Below are 11583 nucleotides of genomic sequence, written 5' to 3'. Positions count from 1 at the left end.
ACCTAGAGGGGATTTATAGTCTCTATTTTTTGGATAGATACAATTAATAGACGGTACAGTCTAATCGCTGGGGGGAGAGGGAGACGGAGGAAACGCTTCCTCCTGCCTGCAGCAGACTGATGACATCATCTCAGCCTTGGCATGGTCACTGGACTGGAGCTCCAGGGTGGCTTTTTAATGATAAAAGGTGAAGCTCTAAATAAAAAAAAAAATGTATAATTAATTGATGTGACATTCTTAAATTGTATTCTAACTTGTAAAGCTTCCGATAGGTCGGAAGAACTTAAACCCCCCCCAACTCTTCCCTCTTCCCCCGGGTTTTCCACGCAAACTGCTCTCCCATCCAGAGGCACTCTGTATATGGATCGGATGATTTGCTGCTCTACAGCCCGTTCTTTGCTTCCATCTTCTTCTGACGTCATCGGGAGCTGGCTATCCTCCGTGTTCTTGCAGCCGGCCCCCTGATGACACATGTGCTAAGGTACACTATATTACCAAAAGTATTGGGACACCTGCCTTTACATGCACAACAACTTTAATGGCATCCCAGTCTTAGTCCGTAGGGTTCAATATTGAGTTGGCCCCGCCCTTTGCAGCTATAACAGCTTCAACTCCTTTGGGAAGGCCGTCCACAAGGTTTAGGAGTGTGTCTATGGGAATGTTTGACCGTTCTTCCAGAGGTGCTAACATGCGTTACTGCAACACACAGCAGCGCACATGTCTGTTCCAGCCCCCTCCACATTACATACCACCCCCCCATATTACAGACAGTGCTGGCGAGGAGCAGGACGCAGGTTTTCCTGTCATTGGGCGGCTGAGGGTGAATCCCATTCTCCGGTGACTTGTTATTGTGTTCGATGCGTTTTTGTTTCTCAAGGCCGTTGAGTCAGATTTGTTCTGAATTTTCTCCTCCAGTCTTTTATTTGTTGTTCCACAAGTACACAGTTACTGTATCGGCGGCGGTGAATCATGTCTTTGGGGAGGAGCGCTGCCGGCGAGGACTCGTCTTCTTCTTTTTGTCTCTTTTTGTTTTATTGAACCTTTTAATACGCAGATCACTTTGTTTGTTTTTTTTGGATTGTAGTTGCAAATGTTTCCTTTTTTAATCTATAGAGATTTTTTTTATTTTATTTAACCACTTAAGGACCTTGCCTGTTTTTCAGACTTGGTGTTTGCAAGATTAAAACAGATTTTTTTTTTTTGCTAGAAAATTACTTAAAACCCTCAAACTTTTTTAACACCCTAGAGAATAAAATGGCGGTCATTGCAATACTTTTTGTCACACCGTATTTGCGCAGCGGTCTTACAAGCGCACTTTTTTTGGAAAAAATTCACTTTTTTTTTATTAAAAAATAAGACTACAGTAAAGTTAGCCCAACTTTTTTTTTTTTTTTATATTGTGAAAGATAATGTTACGCCGAATAAAAGGATACCCAACATGTCACGCTTCAAAATTGCGCACGCTTGTGGAATGGCGTCAAACTTTTACCCTTAAAAATCTCCATAGGCGACGTTCAAAAAATTCTACAGGTTGCATGTTTTGAGTTGCAGAGGAGGTCTAGGGCTAGAATCTCGCTTTAACGATCGCGTCGACGCCTCACATGTGTGGTTTGAACACCGTTTTCATATGCGGGCGCTGCTCACATATGCGTTGGCTTCTGCGCACGAGCTCGTCGGGACGGGGCACTTTAAAAAATTATTATTTTTGTTTTCTTTTTATTTTATAAATTTTTACACAAAAAATAAAATAAAAATGGATCACTTTTATTCCTATTACAAGGGATGTAAACATCCCTTGTAATAGAAAAAATGCATGACAGGTCCTCTTATATATGAGATCTGGAGTCCAAAAAGACCTCACATCTCATATTTACACTAAAATGCAAAAAAAAAATAATAATAATAATAATTTGTCATTTGAAAAAAATGACAAGAAAATATGCCTTTGAGAAGCATGGGCGGAAGTGAAGTTTTGACGCTATGCCATGGCAGGAGAGAGGAACGGATCTCCTCCCCCGCTGCCGATGGCTCCGGTAAGCGGCGGAGAGCGGCAGGAGGGGGGCATCTCTCCCGCCGCCGAAAACGGTGATCTCACGGCGAATCCGCCGTGGACACCACCGTTATCGTTTAAAGGACCGCTCACAGGAAAGATGGATATCTCGGTTGTGGCAGCGGCTGCTGCCGTTACTAAGATATCCATCTTTAACCACTTCAGCCCCGGACCATATTGCTGGTCAATGACCTTGCCCCTTTTTGCGATTCGGCACTGCAACGCTTTAACTGACAATTGCGCGGTCGTGCGACGTGGCTCCCAAACAAAATTGGCGTCCTTTTTCTCCCACAAATAGAGCTTTCTTTTGGTGGTATTTGATTACCTCTGCGATTTTTTTTTTTTTTTTTTTTTTGATTTTTTTTTAGTTTTTTTTAGTTTTTTGCACTATAAACAAAAATAGAGCGACAATTTTGAAAAAAAAATATTTTTTTGCTATAATAAATATCCCCCAAAAATATATAAAAAAACGTTTTTTTTCCTCAGTTTAGGCCGATACGTATTCTTCTACATATTTTTCGTTAAAAAAAATTGCAATAAGCGTTTGATTGGTTTGCGCAAAAGTTATAGCGTTTACAAAATAGGGGATAGTTTTATGTTGTGTTTTTTTTTTTTTTTTTTTTACTAGTAATGGCGGCGATCAGCGATTTTTATCGGTACTGCGACATTATGGCGGACACTTTTGACACATTTTTGGGACCATTGGCATTTTTATAGTGATCAGTGCTGTAAAAATGTCACTGGCAGGGAAGGGGTTAACACTAGGGTGCGAGGAAGGGGTTAATTATGTTCCCTGGGTGTGTTCTAACTGTAGGGGGGGTGGGACTGACTTGGGGAAATGACAAATCGCTGTACATACATTGTATGAACAGAAGATCAGTTATCTCTCCCCCACCCCCCCCCCCTTACAGGACCGGTAGCTGTGTGTGTTACGAGCGATCGCGCGTGCCTGGCGGTGATCGTAACTGCCGGGCACGCGCGTTGGGATCAGGGTTGAGTGGGGGGGCACGCCCCTAGTGACTGATTCACGATGTGACGTAGATCTACGTGACCTTGCGCAGGGGAGCCGACCTGCCCCCGTATAACTGCGGCGGCTGGTTCGGCAAGTTCTTAAAAAAAAAAAATGGCGTGTATATTTATACGTGAGCGGGTCCTTAAGTAGTTATAGAGAGCCGCGCTCAGGTCCCCGCCCACACTGCCATCTTTAAATGTCCTGAAGGTGTGCGATGTGCTGCAGCTATGCGAGTCAATGCAAGTCGCACCTGAAATTGCTAAAAATTAGTGCAGGAACCTTTTTTATTTTATTTTTTTTAATTGGTGCAGCAACAAAAAATAAGAGTGAGAAAAAGGAAGAGAAAGTTAAAAGGGAAAAAAAAAAAAGAAAGAAAAAAGTAAAGTAAAATAAAATAAAATAAAGTCCCACCGACTTGAACAGTTCCATTGCTGACAATAGGGTACAACTTTTCATGCGATTTGGAACGGTCAGATTGCATGACGAGTCACATCGGTGTGAATGGGGGCTTAAAATGTAATTTATTTTTAAAAACATTTTATAAAAAATGTTGTTAAAACCAATTATTTTAATAATTTGTATTTATCTTTTATTTATTTATTTGATGCACAATACTTTTAGGTCTTCAAAACTTTTGAGACCTTTTTTTTTTTTTTTTGTTTTTTTTTTGTATTTGCTCCTCCGTGGTACATGAAGAATGAATTGTCACTTGCAACATTTTTACTTTTCTCCCAGCGAATGCTAGAAAACGTTTTTTTTTAGCGGGTTTGTTTGTGTAGAAAGGGTTAATATTTGACGTGATCGGCGGCAGCCGGGAGCAATGTAGTCCTTGGGAGTCGGTGCTGAGTGACACGGAGAGGGTGGGGGTGGGGTGACTTGTTGGCTGTACCTGAGGACATGTGAGTTGGATATTGACAGAGAACGGCCCGCAGAAGGTGAGAAGGAGAAGGAAGGAGAAGGAAGGGAGATGTGTGGAAGAAGTTTAAACTAAACTACAAAAACCGACTCCATCTAGCTGGTTATAAAGTTATATAAGTTACATAAGTTGCATAGTTAGTCTGGTTGAACTAATAAAAGGGGGGGAGGTCATACATAAAAGGGGGGGGATCATATATAAAAGGGGGGGGTCATACATAAAAGGAGGGGTCATACAATCCTATATACAGTAAAACCTTGGTTTGAGAGCGTTTTTGCAAGACGAGCAAAATTTTTTAATAAACTTTGACTTGATATACAAGCGATGTCTTGATGTAAGGGTAGCGTCATGTCACAACTGAGTATAAAAAAGGAGAAGCGCCTCTAAGTGTAGCAATATGGTTACATTTAACCACTTAAGACCCAGGCCATTATGCAGGTTAAGGACCTTCCCCCTTTTTGCGATTCGGCACTGTGTCGCTTTAACTGACAATTGCGCGGTCGTGCGACGTGGCTCCCAAACAAAATTGGCGTCCTTTTTTTTTTTTTTTATCACACTCACAAATAGAGCTTTCTTTTGGTGGTATTTGATCAACTCTGAAGGTTTTTAGTTTTTGCGCTATAAACAAAAATAGAGCGACAGTTTTGAAAAAAACACAATAGTTTTTTTACTTTTTGCTATAATTAATAAATATCCCCCAAAAAAATTTTTTTACCTCAGTTTAGGCCGATACGTATTCTTCTACATATTTTTTGGTAAAAAAAATCGCAATAAGCGTTTTTTCGTTTGGTTTGCGCACAATTTATAGCGTTTCCAAAATAGGGGGTAGTTTTATGGCATTTTTATTTAATAATTTTTTTTTTCAGAGACAATTGGCACTGTTTGTGGCAAAGCTTTTGTGTCCGTGCCAGCGAGAGTCATGAAGGTTGATCTGAATTTGAGTAATCGTAGAGGTGGAACAGCAACCGGAATTGTACATCCTGAATATCCCGAGCTATTGTGACTCATGAAGAAAAAAACAAAACATTCTAACAACGATTGGCCAAACGGTGGGCTTATCAAAGTCTACAAATCCATCTTGCAGAGCATTTAGAGCAGGGATATGCAATTAGCGGACCTCCAGCTGTTGCAAAACTACAAGTCCCATCATGCCTCGGCCTCTGGGTGTCATGCTTGTAGCTGTCAGAGTCTTGCTATGCCTCATGGGATTTGTAGTTCTGCAACATCTGGAGGTCCACTAATTGCATATCCCCGATTTAGAGGAATGTCCTCACACCGCAACCTGGCCACTCCTCAGGGCGGATAATTTTCCTCCACATCCCTTCCCCTTTAAGAACCTCCCACTAGAAAAACACTTCCCAGGCATTTATCCCACGTTTTGTTTTTTAACGCAAAAAAAACAAACGTCTCATAAATGCTATTGGCATGCTAATGAGCAGTGCTCAGCTCCACTCAAGTCTTGTTCCAGAAGTGGGACGGAAAGTTCCAATATCGCTGTATATAGCCGAGGACAGAATGTAGAGCTGTGTATAGTGGAGGACAGAACGCAGAGCTATATATTCTGTATAGTGGAGGACAGAACGCAGAGCTATATATTCTGTACAGTGGAGGACAGAACGCAGAGCTATATATTCTGTATAGTGGAGGACAGAACGCAGAGCTATATATTCTGTACAGTGGAGGACAGAACGCAGAGCTATATATTCTGTACAGTGGAGGACAGAATGCAGAGCTGTATGCTTTATATAGCGCAAGACGGAACGCAGCGATGTTTACGCTGTATAGCGGAGGACGGAACGCAGAGCTGTATACTGTATATAGCTGGGGACAAAACGCAGTGCTGTATATAGCTGGGGACAGAACGCAGTGCTGTATATAGCTGGGGACAGAACGCAGTGCTGTATATAGCTGGGGACAGAACGCAGAGCTGTATATAGCTGGGGACAGAACGCAGAGCTGTATATAGCTGGGGACAGAACGCAGAGCTGTATATAGCTGGGGACAGAACGCAGAGCTGTATATAGCTGGGGACAGAACGCAGAGCTGTATATAGTATATAGCTGGGGACAGAACGCAGAGCTGTATATAGTATATAGCTGAGGACAGAACGCAGAGCTGTATATAGCTGAGGACAGAACGCAGAGCTGTATATAGTATATAGCTGGGGACAGAACGCAGAGCTGTATATAGCTGAGGACAGAACGCAGAGCTGTATATAGCTGGGGACAGAACGCAGAGCTGTATATAGTATATAGCTGGGGACAGAACACAGAGCTGTATATAGTATAGCTGAGGACAGAACGCAGAGCTGTATATAGCTGGGGACAGAACGCAGAGCTGTATATAAAGCGGAGAATTGAGCGCAGAGCCGTATACTGTATATAGCTGGGGACAGAACGCAGAGCTGTATATCGCGAAGGACAGAACGCAGAGCTGTATATAAAGCGGAGAACTGAGCGCAGAGCCGTATACTGTATATAGCTGAGGCCACATACAGTTTATACATCGCGCCCAGCAAGGGCTCTGGTTGGTGAAGAAAATGGTTTGTCTAATCCAGCTTGATGGGACATTAAATGTGGAATTCTGCTTTACTTTCCCCCTATTGAGTTTTTCCTTCAAATCTTCTCATTGATTTGAAATCGCAAACCATTGGAAAATCAAAGATCCAAAATTGGAAATGTTTTATCTGCAATAGTTGTGGTGTACGGGCAACATAGCCGTCATGGCGTGTCCTGTACTCTGAATCGGGGAATGTTTATCTCTAATGATTTGTAGTCCTGTGAATGTCAGAATACAATGACCGGGGAGTCGCCTTCTGTATATCTGTGCAGTGCGGCTGGTGACAGATATTCCGCTCCATACAATGGGGGAACCATTGATCATTGGAAGCTGCCCACAGGGTGACTCTGAATCCCTCTCCTGTTTGTACTCCAAAACACTTGTAGAAAACCCTCCGTACTCTTGGCCCCATCAACTTCCCCCTCATCCCTCTACAGCTAATTGGGTCTTTTGTGGGGGGAATTTGATTTTTTTTTTGCCTCCAGACTTGCAATGTGCGAGGCGTTACCTGTAACTCTGATCTGTATTGTGGTCTAGTGATTCCCTAGAATCCCGCTGGAGCAACAGCAGAAAATGGGGGTCTGAGTCAGCTGCTTTTAGTCTCCTAGGTAACGAAAATGCTTTGTATTCGTAGCGAGAACGAGCCGAGATCCCTGAACACCTAAAAGCCAGTAATTGCAGATACTTCATATTCCAGAAACGCAGAACGCGCGCATTTCCATCCTTTTATGTATTTGTGTCTTAGAAAATGTAACAAAACTGATTATTCTTATATACACCTTCTTCCAAAATCACCTTCTTCCTCTATACCGAACCTCGTCCCTTACCACCTTCCTCCACCATCACCCCCCTATCGCCCCCACCCTCCACCACCATCGCCCCCACCCTCCTCCACTACCACCACCTTATTCCACCATAACCCTCCTCCGTTATTACCACCTTCCTCTGTACCGAACTTCACCCTCCTCTACCTTCTTCCACCATCACCACCACCTTCCTCTGCCATCACCACCACCTTTCTTTCACCCCCACCCTACCATCGCCACCCTCCTTCACCATCATACCATCTTCCGATCACCACGAACTTCCTCCTCCACCATAAACACCACCTTAGTCCTTCACCACCACCTTCCTCCACTATTGCCACCTTCCTCTATACTGAACCTTGCCTTCTACCACCATCCTCATCAATATCCTCTCACCACCACTTTCTTACCACCACCCTTCTCGCCACCATTCCCACCATCACCCTCCTCCACTATCACCACCTTCCTCTGTTCTGAACCTTGCCCTCTACCACCTTCCTCTTTCACCATCATTACTACCTTCCTATCAACCTCCACCATCACACCATCTTTCTATCGCCCCCAACCTACCATCACCTTCACCCTAAATACTACCTTGGTTCTCCACCTTCCTCTATTCTGAAGCTCGCCCTCTACCACCATCATCACCAATATCCCCTCACCACCACCTTCTTACCACCACCCTTCTCTCCACCATTCCCACCATCACCACCTTCGTCTGTACCAATACTTGCCCTCTACCACCTTCCTCTTTCACCATCATCACCACCTTCCTATCGACCTCCACCATCACACCATCTTTCTATAGCCCCCACCCTACCATCACCTTCACCATAAATACTACCTTGGTTCTCCACCTTCCTCTATACTGAACCTCGCCCTCTACCACCATCATCACCAATATCCTCTCACCACCACCTTCTTTCCACCACCCTTCTCTCCACCATTCCCACCTTCACCCTCCTTCACTATCACCACCTTCCTCTGTACCAAACCTTGCCCTCTACCACCTTCCTCTTTCACCATCACCACCTTCCTATCAACCCCCACCATCACCACCCTCCTCCACCATCACACCATCTTTCTATCGCCCCCACCCTACCATCACCTTCACCATAAATACTACCTTGGTTCTCCACCTTCCTCTATACTGAACCTCGCCCTCTACCACCATCATCACCAATATCCTCTCACCACCACCTTCTTTCCACCACCCTTCTCTCCACCATTCCCACCTTCACCCTCCTTCACTATCACCACCTTCCTCTGTACCAAACCTTGCCCTCTACCACCTTCCTCTTTCACCATCACCACCTTCCTATCAACCCCCACCATCACCACCCTCCTCCACCATCTTTCTATCGCCCACACCCTACCATCACCTTCACCATAAATACTACCTTGGTTCTCCACCTTCCTTCATACGAACCTCCCCCTCTACCACCGTCACCTTCCTACCACCATTACCACCACCCTCCTTCACTGTCTCCACATTCTAACACCACCACCTTCCTCCCTCTTTCATCTTATCGCCTTCACCATCACCTTTCGCCACCCTCCCACCTTTCCTCCCACAATTACCGCCTTCTTCCCCCGTCGTCCTCCATTGTTGCCACATTCTTCCACTATCTCCTCACCACCATCATCCTATCCTATTGCCTTTCATCACCCCCACCGGCTAAAAACGATATGAAGTGGATTTTCTAAAAAACTGTCTATACACCAGAATTCTGTTCTGAAAAATTGTTCATCGTACTTTTTTTTATTTTTTTTATTTTTTGCCATCGAGTTAAATAATGTTGTTCAAAAGCCCTTTCTGACACCAAACCATTCACTATGCAAATTCGCTAAAAATAATCCATACACATCACAATGTAGTTTCATACGAAATAGATTACAGCAGAGATCTCCAAACTGCGGCCCGAGGGCCAGATGTGGCCCTTTGCTAGCCTTTATCCGGCCCTTGGGGCACAATTCCTCCCACTGACATGAGGCACTAATCCTCCCATTGACACCAACAATGGGGCACTATATTATCCACTGATACCAATGATGGGATACTACTCCTACTAATAGGGGGAATGCTCCTCTTCCTATTGACCACCAACCCTGAGGCCATATATGTTTTCACTGATGCCGGGCCCGTGACTTTTTCTTCCCTTGCTGGCCCCAGGGCTCGGCAAATCCCGGTCGCCATGGCGACTAGAAATAGGGTCCTGGTGACTTGGCTTGGAAGGGGGGCCATCTGGTGGTGAGCCGTTGGTATTACAAGTTATTAACACCAGATGTGTAAGCTGGCGCCATCTGGTGGTGGCCGTTGGTATTACAAGTTAAGCATTATAAGTTAAACAGCAATTCTAATGTAATTTTTCACTATTTATACTGCCATCTTCTTCCCTCTAATTAGAACCCCCAAACATTATATATATTTTTTATGCCAACACCCAAGAATAAAATGGCGATCGTTGCAATACTTTGTCATGCCATATTTGTGCAGCGGTCTTACAAGCGCACTTTTTTGGGGAAAAAATTACACTTTTTTTAATTAAAAAATAAGACCACAGTAAAGTTATCCTTTTTTTTTTTTTTTTTTTTTTTTTTTTTTTTTATATTATGAAAGATAATGTTACGCCGAGTAAATTCACACCCAACATGTCACGCTTCAAAATTGCGTCCGCTCGTGGAATGCCGACAAACTTTAAAATCTTCATAGGCGACGTTTAAAAAAAAATCTACAGGTTGCATGTTTTGAGTTACAGAGGAGGTCTAGGGCTAGAATTACTGCTCTCGCTCTACCAATCGCGGCGATACCTCACATGTGGTTTGAAGACCGTTTACATATGCGGGCGCTGCTCACGTATGTGTTCGCTTCTGCGCGCAAGCTCGTCGGGACAGGGCGTGTTTTCTGGCTCCTAACTTTTTTAGCTGGCTCCTAGATTCCAAGCAAATTTGTCAAACCCTGGCTGGCCCCAATCTGGCCCTCCTAAAGTCTGAAGGGCAATAAAGTGGCCCTTTGTTTGTAATCCAGGGGTCTCCAAACTTTACAGAGTGCCAATGTTTGTTTCTTACTGTCTTTCTGCTTCTTTGTAATCTCCTCCATAAACTCCAGAATATCCACTTCTTTATGGAATGAGCTGTGTATGTTGGTTGTGGTGATGTGATCTGCTCAATGCACCCTTCAAACCACATAGTGAATCCCAGGAGTGAGGAAGAGGGTGGCTACATTCCTCCATACAGTGGACCAAGGAAGGGTGGCTACATTCCTCCATACAGTGGGCCAAGGAAGGGTGGCTACATTCATACACACAGGGGGACAAAGGCAGGGTGGCTACATACAATGGGACCAAGGAAGGGTGGCTACATTCCTCCATACAGTGAACCAACGAAGGGTGGCTACATTCCTCCATATAGTGGACCAAGGAAGGGTGGCTACATTCATACACACAGGGGGACCAAGGAAGGGTGGCTACATTCCTCCATACAGTGGGCCAAGGAAGGGTGGCTACATTCCTCCATACAATGGGCCAAGGAAGGGTGGCTACATTCCTCCATACAATGGGCCAAGGAAGGGTGGATATATTCCTCCATACAGTGGGCCAAGGAAGGGTGGCTACATTCCTACACAGGGGGACCAAGGCAGGGTGGCTACATACAATGGGACCAAGGAAGGGTGGCTACATTTCTACATACAGGAGGCCAAGGCAGGGTGGCTACATTCTTATACAGTGAGACTAAGGCAGGGTGGCTACATTCCTACATACAGTGAGACCAAGGCAGGGTGGCTACATTCCTACATGCAGTGAGGCCAAGGAAGGGTGGCTACATTCCTCCATACAGTGGACCAAGGAAGGGTGGCTACATTCCTACACACAGGGGGACCAAGGCAGGGTGGCTAAATACAATGGGACCAAGGAAGGGTGGCTACATTCCTACATGCAGTGAGGCCAAGGCAGGGTGGCTACATTCTTATACAGTGAGACTAAGGCATGGGGGGCTACATTCCTACATACAATGGGACCAAGGCAGGGGAGCTACATTCCTACATACACGGGGATCATTTAAATTTAGTGTAACCACCCTGTAGTAGGAAATCAAATCCCAGGAGCCAGACAAACGAAATCTGGAGATTTTTTTATAACCAGAGCTTGGTGTGACTTTACAATTTTGTCCAGATAAAGATTTCCTTCACCCTACGAACCATTAGAAAACCGAACGTTTTCAACTGTTGTGAGGAAGCGTA

Source organism: Rana temporaria, chromosome 12 (assembly GCF_905171775.1).
Source record: "Rana temporaria chromosome 12, aRanTem1.1, whole genome shotgun sequence".
NCBI lineage: Eukaryota > Metazoa > Chordata > Amphibia > Anura > Ranidae > Rana > Rana temporaria.
Note: the sequence above shows the minus strand (reverse complement) of the source record.